A 10,331-nucleotide genomic window follows, 5' to 3' on the forward strand; every position below is an offset into this window, starting at 1 on the left:
TATCATATCACCCCTTAACCTCCTCTTCTCCATGCTAAACATGCCCAGCTCCCTTAGCCGTTCCTCATAAGGCATCGTTTCTAGGCCTTTGACCATTTTGGTTGCCCTCCTCTGGACACGTTCCAGTTTGTCAGTGTCCTTCTTTAACATACATACATACATACATACATACATACATACATACATGCATGCATACTCTGCCCATCTGGCTGTGTTTCCCCAGCCCCTCTATGTGGCTTCCAACAGAATATTAAAAACACGATAAAACACCAAAGATTAGAAACTTCCCTAAACACGGCTGCCTTCAGATGTCTTCTAAATGTCAGATAGTTGTTTATTTCCTTGACTTTCTGATGGGAGGGCATTCCACAGGACAGGTGCCACCACTGAGAAGGCCCTCTGCCTGGTTCCCTGCAACCTCACTTCTCGCAGGGAGGGAACCATCAGAAAGCTTTCAGAGCTGGACCCCAGTGTTGATGGGAGTGGAGACGCTCCTTCAGGATGATAATGTTGCTGAGATGCCATTATACTGGCAGACCTCTCTGAACACCCCACTGCCTGCCCTCAGAAGGCGACACCACGCCAAGCCCATCAATATGTGTTGGTTGCTGGCAAATGCGTATTATTTTTGGTCACAGCCCATGCACTCCATACACTGCATATTTCAGAACGCTCTATTCATGCTGCAGTGGTCTGAAGACTCCTTGAGTTGGTAACCTCAAGGCGGTCTGTGTGGGGCTGTCCTTGGGTTTGGTTCGGAAGCTCCAGCTGGTGCAGAATGCTGCGGCCAAATTGCTGATGGGGGCACCTGTCTGACAACATGTGTTGCCATTGTGAAAACAGCTGCCCACTTCCAGTCACGCCAGATTCAAGGTCCTTCTCTTAATTTACAAAGCCCTGAACAACTTGGGTCCAGGGATTTTCTGAGCCTTTTCATCCCAGCTCGATTCCTGAGATTCTCTGCAGGAGCGTCACTGCCCATCCCTCAAGCGAGGCTCGTTTGACAGCAAGAAGAAACCAAGGCTTTAGTGCCATCACCTCAGAGTTGTGGAATACTCTGCAAATAGAGATTTGGAAGGGACCTTCTGTTTTAAATTCTAAATGCCTGCTGACAATTTTTCTATTCTGCCAGGCCTATGCAGCCAATTAAGGAAACATATTTCCACAAAGGCTAATTGATGTCTGTTTTTAACTTCTAAAATATGTTTTTATCGCATGGTTTTAATTTGGAATATTGTTTATGAAAGATATATTTTTAACAACATATAAAATGTAATAAACTGAAGTCCAACAGAATATGACGCACACTGGAAAGAGCTTTAGTGATTAGCAGCCATTGCGAAAGGCAGGTGAGATGTGGTATTGAACATCTGTCTCAGGTGGGGATGTGCATTGCCCACAAAATTTGGTCCTTCTCCTTCTTCGGCAATCATCGTAACTGAGTAAGATTGTCTTCCATGAACATGGTCTTAACCATGGGTAGGCAAACTCAGGCCCGGGGGCCGGATGTGGCCCAATCGCCTTCTAAATCCGGCCCGCAGACGGTCCAGGAATCAGCATGTTTCTACATGAGTAGAATGTGTCCTTTTATTTAAAATGCATCTCTGGGTTATTTGTGGGGCATAGGAATTCGTTCTTTTTCACCCCCTTCAAAATATAGTCCGGCCCCCCACAAGGTCTGAGGGACAGTGAACCGGCCCCCTGCTGAAAAAGTTTGCTGACCCCTGGTTAACAGTGAGTCCGTAAGTGACTGTGGAGGCCAGTTCTGGATCCACACGTCCTTCCACAGTGAGGACATTGGTTTCTGGGCAGGAGCTGACCATGGTGTGGATTTGCCAAGTGTGCCTTCCTCTTAGTACGTTTCCCCCTTTTGTCCCGAGTTCGAGCATACAATGCATACCCTTTGGGGAAATTGCTTGCCAAAGTAGGAACAAGAATATGTGTGAACGTTCAAGTCCACTTGAATTTGTGGCAAGCCAAACTGAAGAGTTGAAAAACGAGGCAGCAGAGCCACACATGTAAAGCACTCCCGATACACACTTGAAGTACATGATTCCCCCCCTCCAAGTATCCTGGGAACTGTAGTTTGTGACTGTGTGACTGAAACTACAGTTTCCAGGATTCTATGGGGGAAAGTTGTGTGTTTTAAATGTGCATCAGTTTTTAATGTGTGACATTTTAATGTATTTTTAATCTTTGTTGGAAGCCGTCCAGAGTGGCTGGGGAAACCCAGCCAGATGGGCAGGGTACAAATAATAAATTATTATTATTATTATTATTATAATTATCATCATCATCATCATTATCAGATGTGCCTTAAATTCATGGTGTAGGTCAGCTGTGAGAGAAACTGAAATCAACACAGCCCTCCATTCCTCCCTGCCTAGGAGCTGATCTATCACCAAACACGCCTTAATGATCAGAATCAATATGCCAACGATCGCCAGATACTGGGCACAAACAACAGGAGCAGGCTATCTGAGGAGGGGCCACACCCCATGTTCCAAACAGGCTGCTCCAAACCCCGGAAGTCCTGAGAGGAAAGATCTCATTCTGAAACTGCAGCTGCCAAGCTCTTCCTGACCAGGAACACATTTCCGTAGCTGCACCACCTATAAATAGAGACGCAGGAATGGGTGGGAAGGGGATGGAGAATGACTCCAGTGATATCAGCTGTGGAGATCTCTAAAGCTGGTTTAAAGAGCACACCCACTGCATTAGAGACCAGGGGCACCAATCAAACTGATGCCAGGGCCTCGTCTGCCTGGCCCTTGTGAGAACAGGATATAGGGCAAGACGGGATGCTGGCCCGATCCAACAGCCTCTGATCATGTTCTTATGCAGAGAAGTTAAAGGTGGTGCATAATTTGGCGGTCTGTCAACCCACCAACTTTGGGCTTTGGGGCGATCCCCGTTCACATCTGAACACATCCTGTCTGCCTCCACTATTTGAGGCATCATCTTAAAAGTGCTTCCAGTGCATTTATAGTTTTAATCCGAACAACAGCCCTATAAAGTAAACCGGGATTCTTATTCCCATTTTGTGGATGGAAGGATCAAGGCTGAGAGTGGGTTTGACTAACACTACCTAGTGAGTTCATGGCAGGTGCAAGATTTGAACCAAAGCCCTCCTGATTCACAGCGCAGTCTCGACACTAGCTCTCTAATCAGAGTAGAATAAAGGGAACCAAACCGATTTGTTAAATATATGGTTCATAGTGCCCTGGTTCACTTTTTTACTAGTTTCCCCCCACTATTCTGTTCTAAATTTGCTATTCTCAATTTAAAGTATCATTATGGGACGTGGGTGGTGCTGTGAGTTAAACCACAGAGCCTAGGACTTGCCAATCAGAAGGTCGGCGGTTCGAATCCCCGCAACGGGGTGAGCTCCCACAGCTCGGTCCCTGCTGCTGCCAACCTAGCAGTTTGAAAGCACGTCAAAGTGCAAGTAGATAAATAGGTACTGCTCCAGCGGGAAGGTAAACGGCGTTTCCGTGCGCTGCTCTGGTTCGCCAGAAGCGGCTTAGTCATGCTGGCCACATGACCCGGAAGCTGTACGCCGGCTCCCTCGGCCAATAAAGCGAGATGAGCCCTGCAACCCCAGAGCCGGCCACGACTCGACCTAATGGGCAGGGGTTCCTTTACCTTTATCTTCACTACTGAGCAGTCATGGAGCACCCTGGGAATTGTAGTTTGCTGGTGGGTGCCAGAAACTGCAGCTCCATGAGATCAGTCAGCAGCCTTAACAGCAGTTCCCAGGATTCTCCATGACTGCTAAAGTGGTTATAGAAATAGATTGAAACGGATGGTTTGGATTTGACCAAAGTCATCTCCCGAAAGGCTTGCTGGCCATTTTGCTTACAAAGCCTTAGATCTGAGTTTTCAGGCAGTTTCTAGCTGTTCCGGAGCAAAGCAATTGCAGATATGCCATTGGAGCTAAGCTGTTGTAATTCAGATTCTGCAAGGCTTGTCTCAGCTTGCGGCTGAGCAGTCTTAAGATTATCATCATCACCAAGGGCAATTTATTTACAGAGCTGCCGGTGTTTCATACAGGGCGGTGTGTGGGTTTTAATTTGCAAGCTGCTTTGGGGGTTTTCTTTTGAATGGAAGGACCGGGCAATTGTTTGGGTTTTCTTGATAAATTGTTTGTCTGAATTCAGTCATAAGGATTACTGAACTCATGGACATGGAGGTTTGGAGTACTCTGCAATGCTACTATTAGACTCTGGATTTAACCATCTTATTTCCACCCCACCCACTTTTTAGATGGGAATGTGTGTTGCTACGTATCAGGGGGCAAAGTTGGGGGAGAAGAAACTTTGGGAACCTGGTTTTCCTTTTACAAAGCACCCTCAGGTGCTCATATTTTTGACTTCTTCAGAACTAGTCATCCAATAATAGATCACTAAAAAAAGGAGACTCTTGAGAGTCCCATGAACTGCAAGAAGATCAAACTGATCCATTCTGAAGGAAATCAGCCCTGAGTGCTCACTGGAAGGACAGATCCTGATACTGAGGCTCCAATACTTTGGCCACCTCATGAGAAGACTCCCTTGGAAAAGACCCTGATGTTGGGAAAGATGGAGGACACAAGAAGAAGGGGACGACAGAGGACGAGATGGTGGGACAGTGTTCTGGAAGCTACCAGCATGAGTTTGACCAAACTGTAGGAGGCAGTGGAAGACAGGAGTGCCTGGCGTGCTCGGGTCCATGGGGTCACGAAGAGTCGGACACGACTAAATGACTAAACAACCACAACAAAAGGAGAGCCATCAGGATGACAGACAAAGATATTATTACAAAAGGTATGGGCAGGTGTGGCCCTCAAACCACTTATGAGTGCCAGAGCATGGGTCATAACAAGAAAAGGGCCCCTGAGCATATGCAGAGTGCCTTTTCTTCAACAAGAACTACCCTAACACCGTTGGGTTCATAGGCAAGGAAGGAGCTTTGAGTGTCAAGTAGAACTGGCACCTTTCATTTTAGGAATTGCTGGAGATCCTTCTCTGGGCTTACAGAATCATAGAATTGTAGTGTTGGAATGGGGACCCCAAAGATCATCAAGTCCAACCCCCTGTGATGCAGGAATAATTTAAGGTATGCGGTCTACGCACCAGTCCCAACACAGTATCTGGGTTTAAGTATTTCTAAAACATGGAGAGAACATCCGATCCAGCGACTGTACCAATAATTCTCCCTCTCTCCTGCCTTGCATATGTTTGCTTCTCTGCCCTGACTTCTGGTAGTGAAAGTATTTTGTTTCCTATGATGTAAAAGGCAAAGCATACATAAGATTATAATTTCCATCTGTGGGATCAAAGGGCACTGCTACAGAAAGAACCACAAGCGCTTGATTGGCTGCAGCGGCGTTGTCCCCGCACGCACCTCCTCTTGCAAAAAGAGAGAGAGAGAGAAATACAACTTTGAGCAGAAGCCAAGCGAGAGCAACCACCAAGATGCGATCATAATTTGCTTCCGAAGCAGTTTTCAGCGTGCAAAAAGGGCTCTGCAAAGCATTGTGCCTTTTCTCACAATCAGCCTTGAGAAACTGTTGGCTCACTCGGCCTGCTTTCTGGATAAAGGAGCACTGAAAGCGTTTGTTGTCTACAGCAGACTAGTCAAGGGGGGGGGGTCTGGTGGCACATTTTTCGGCAACAAATCAAGAGCCACTAAGTGCAGGAAATCTCCTGCCCATTGAGACATGGTCACCAAAGTGGACAGCCAGTTGGTTCCTTCTGAGGGACTGAGGGGAGGCAGGTGGAGAGAAACAGAGTGAATTCTTAGAACAGGGGATCCTCCCTTTGTTAGATTCCGGAATAAACACTTCTGCAGAACAGGAATTCAAGAGAATTTCTTTCCAACCTTACTAATGGTTAAAGTCTGCAAGCCCATTATGAAAACGAACAAAAAATGAACCAACGGCAGTTTGCAGGATCAGCCCAAGCCTCTCCTAACTTGATGCCTTGGACCACAATTTTCATTAGACCCAGCCAACGCAGCCTCATGGGAGTTGTAGTCCTAAATATCTGGAGAGTGCTAGGTTGGAGAAGCCTAGTTTAAGCTGAAATTGAGGGCTTATCCATACTGTTGCTTAAGGTGGGTCCGAACGTAAGAAGAGCTGGATCAGGCCAATGGCCCATCTAGTCCAGCATCCTCTTTTCACAGCGGACAGCCAGATGACCGTGGGAAACCTGCAAACAGGATCTCTCTTTCACTGTTTGTCATCCCAATCTTAAGTGCTAATAGAAGCTTAGAGGTTTGCAGTTCATGGTCTTGTTCCATCTTTTGGCTGTTCTGTTTACAGGAGGAAAGAGGAAGAAAACAAAGGTCTGCACCTCCAGATATCCTCCTCATCAGGCTCTCCTTCCATCTTCCTCTTCTCGCACAGTTCACAGGAAATTAATTTCGAAGAAGTACCACCACCATGCTCCACACTCAAAGTCCTTGAATGGTTAAAATGAGTTTGGCTTCTTATTTTCTCATCTTGGGACAAGTTTAGGTAAGGAGATCAAGAGCCCAGAAAGAAGTTTTTCTTTGACACTTTTGAGTCTAAACCAAGAAATTTTAGCAGCCCACGGAGACATGGACATTTGTCAGGGAACACTGCACCATGGGATACGGAGTGTTTTCAATGCATTTTCCAGGCTGTTACTCATTTCACAACTATCTTCCCTGTTAAACACAAGTGTGTCTTCTTGTAAAGGTGAGCGGGGAGAAATATACCCTACCCAAACCCTGATTCTGAATATCATGGGATGGTTAAAGAAGGTGGGGTCTCTGTTGTCTCAGGCCAATATTCTTCCCTGTATACACTTATTTGCTTCCGAGAGCTCTTCCCACCCTTTTTACCTACTGGACTTCTTTTATACTCTTTCCAATTGCAGGAATGAGACTCAGAAATTTTGGGAATCATAATCAACAAAAAAGCCCCACCCTGACCCCTCTCACACATTCATAAGTTCACCTGTTCCAAGAGGACCTGTAGACCTCAGCCAATACCAAGGCAACCCTTAACTATTCCCCAGATGGGAACTTAAACTTTTCTTGGCCCATGTTTCTGCAAGGGTCGCCTGCCTATTATTATTATTATTATTATTATTATTATTATTATTCCCCATCCATCTGACTGGGCTGCCTTCAGACGTCTTCTAAAAGCTGTATAGTTACTCATCTTCTTGACACTGGATAGGAGGGTAATCCACAAGGTGGGAGCCACCACTGAGAAGGCCTTCTGCCTGGTTCCCTTTCCAGTTGCTGACCAGTAGATACTCAACAGCAAAAGCTTTTACCCACTACTGAGAAGTCGTGATTCGAAGAAACTTTCATGCCACTGTTATAGAGCAGGTGTAGAACATTTTGACCCCCAGGTAAGAAGAGTTACGATCCCACTGCAAGTCCAAGGTTTTCTCCAATATTTTGTAGCTAAGCAAACCTGGAAACTCCAGATGTTTCAGATCTCTACTCCTGGAATTGGGACCGAGGGCTCTGACCTCACGAGAGCCAGTGTGGTGTATTTATTCTTTATTCCTTATTTAATGTATTTTTTAATAAAAAATCTCAAGTGGTTTACGTAAAACAAATAAGCAGATAACAATAAAATGTATTGGCTAGAGAGCTGGACTAGGGACTTGAGAGGGTCCGCGTTCAAATCCCTCTTCTGCTGTGAAACTGACAGGATGACCCTGGGCCTTATTACCTCACATTGTTGCTAAGGGTATAAAATGCAGAGCTGGGGAGCTGCGTTCAGCATCCTGAAGGAGAGATAAGAGTGTTGAACTAGGGGAATGGGAGGCCTGGGTTCAAATCCTGAATACTTATGGGATTAAAGGTAAAGGTAAAGGTACCCCTGCCCGTACGGGCCAGTCTTGCCAGACTCTGGGGTTGTGCGCCCATCTCACTCAAGAGGCCGGGGGCCAGCGCTGTCCGAAGACACTTCCGGGTCACATGGCCAGCGTGACATCGCTGCTCTGGCGAGCCAGAGCCGCACACGGAAACGCCGTTTACCTTCCCGCTAGAAAGCGGTCCCTATTTATCTACTTGCGCCCGGGGGTGCTTTCAAACTGCTAGGTTGGCAGGCGCTGGGACCGAGCAACGGGAGCTCACCCCGCCGCGGGGATTCGAACCGCCGACCTTTCGATCGGCAAGCCCTAGGCGCTGAGGCTTTTACCCACAGCGCCATTGCCTTACCCCAAATAAGCCCACTCAATACAGCCTGGGTAGCTCAGTTGGATAGAGAGTGGTGCTGATAACACCAAGATTGCAGGTTTGAGCCCCATATGAGACAGATGCATAGTCCTGCGATGCTGAAAATTTCTGCATTGGGCAGGCTGGACTAGATGATCCTCAGGGTCCAACTTTACAATTCTATTATTCTGTGACGTTTCTGAACTATGGAACTGGCCCTGCTACAGAGGCCATGTCACACTCACCCACACTTGTAAGAAATCAATATTTTAGCGAGGCAGCACCTACGTACACTTTGGAACTCACAGCCTGTTGACGCCAGGCAGGTGCCTTTACTGTACTCTTTAATAATAATAATAATAATGATAATAATAATACCCTGCCCATCTGGCTGGGTTTCCCCAGCCACTCTAGGCATCTGCTTAAAACATTTTTGTTTAGGCAAGCCTCCCCAAACATGAACAACTTAATGGCCTCAAAGGCCCAGTATACCTGAAGGAGCGTCTCCACCCCCATCATTCTGCCTGGACACTGAGATCCAGCACCGAGAGCCTTCTGGCAGTTCCCTCCCTGCGAGAAGCCAAGTTACAGGGAACCAGGCAGAGGGCCTTCTCAGTAGTGGCACCCTCCCTGTGGAACGCCCTCCCATCAGATGTCAAAGAGAACAACAACTACCAGACTTTTAGAAGACACCTGAAGGCAGCCCTGTTTAGGGAAGCTTTTAATGTTTAATAGACTATTGTACACTGGTACCTCGGGTTACATACACTTCAGGTTACATACGCTTCAGGTTACAGACTCCGCTAACCCAGAAATATTACCTCGGGTTAAGAACTTTGCTTCAGGATGTGAACAGAAATTGTGCTCCAGCGGCGCGGCAGCAGCAGGAGGCCCCATTAGCTAAAGTGGTGCTTCGGGTTAAGAACAGTTTCAGGTTAAGAGCGGACCTCCAGAACGAATTAAGTACTTAACCCGAGGTACCACTGTATTTTAAATTTTTGTTGGAAGCCACCCAGAGTGGCTGGGGAAACCCAGCCAGATGGGCGGGATATAAATAATAAATTATCATCATCATCATCATCATCATCATCATCATCATCATCATTATTATTACATGCATTTTATCCTGTTTTAGCTACTGTTTAATCATCTTTTGGATGTTTCCAAATCCTGTTCTAACTGTTTTTATTGACAATTTCAAATATTTTACTTTAAAAAAAACCAAAATAGGTTTGGTGGGTGGTGGTTGTTCTTACAATCAAGTGGGGTGTAAACTTTGTTAAGCAGATTTATTTATTTTTAATGCACCTGATAATCCATACGTAAGTAAAAGAAGACCTGCAGTCTTACCCCAAGCTATTCCCCCGGCCCTCCCACATTGCTTGGGGTGGTTTTTGCAGTCTTGGGTAACTTACAACCTGCCCGTATCTCCATTTATCTTCACAACAACCTTACGAGGTGGTCTCTCGCCCAGAAAGTCTAGCTCAGAGGCCGGGAGCCAGCCAGCGAGCTTCTGAGTCGCATGAGCAGGGCTGAGACCCAACTCCTTTTTCCTCCCCGACTCCAAGGCCACCCCACCAACCACCCCACCCTCCCCTCCCCTGGCATGAAGGGCTAGGAGAGATGCCACCTAATCTCCAACCTCCTTCCGCCCTGCATCCTTCGTTCGCCACAAGCCGCCACCCCCGACCCCAACCTTGGCACTGCCCATGGCTTTCCGGAACTGCCTGTCTCCTTCTTCCAAAACTCTTCTCGCCCGAAAGGATTTGCCGAGAAGGGAGCCTCACCTCTTCTTCACGGGCGGTGCCAGCGAACCGCAAACGGCGCGGCCGGGACAAAGCCCCCCAAGTCCTGCTTCCCTTGAGGCCACCTCTTCTTCTGGACCTTGCAAGACCTGAAGACCATGCCCAGAGAGAGTCCTTTGGTATGCTTGGTCCTCGGTCTCTCTCTGCCTCTCCCGATTTCCTCCAGGCCTCCCTCTCCTCCCCACCCCCTTATCCTGGCCCAGCCCAGACCTGGCTCTCGTTCAAATTGCAAGCCCAGCTGCAGATGTGCTGCATGGGACGGTGGGGTGGGAGGAAGAAGGGGGGGCCAGGCTCAGCCTACCCCACCCTGCGGGACAGAGACCCCCAACACCTCCCTCCTCC

General features: G+C 47.4%; 1 protein-coding gene across 1 annotated transcript in view; it reads right to left on the bottom strand.

Moving 5' to 3' along the window:
• The window catches only part of HSPA12B (heat shock protein family A (Hsp70) member 12B), a 51,233-nt gene extending 41,203 nt beyond the window's left edge, over nucleotides 1-10,030 (bottom strand). The window contains exon 1 of the mRNA XM_053402198.1: nucleotides 9,941-10,030. The gene's annotated coding sequence lies outside the window, so the exon portion shown is untranslated. The remainder of the gene's footprint in view (nucleotides 1-9,940) is intronic.
• Nucleotides 10,031-10,331: the final 301 nt, after the last annotated feature.

The sequence above is a fragment of the Podarcis raffonei genome, chromosome 9 (assembly GCF_027172205.1).
Source record: "Podarcis raffonei isolate rPodRaf1 chromosome 9, rPodRaf1.pri, whole genome shotgun sequence".
Lineage (NCBI taxonomy): Eukaryota > Metazoa > Chordata > Lepidosauria > Squamata > Lacertidae > Podarcis > Podarcis raffonei.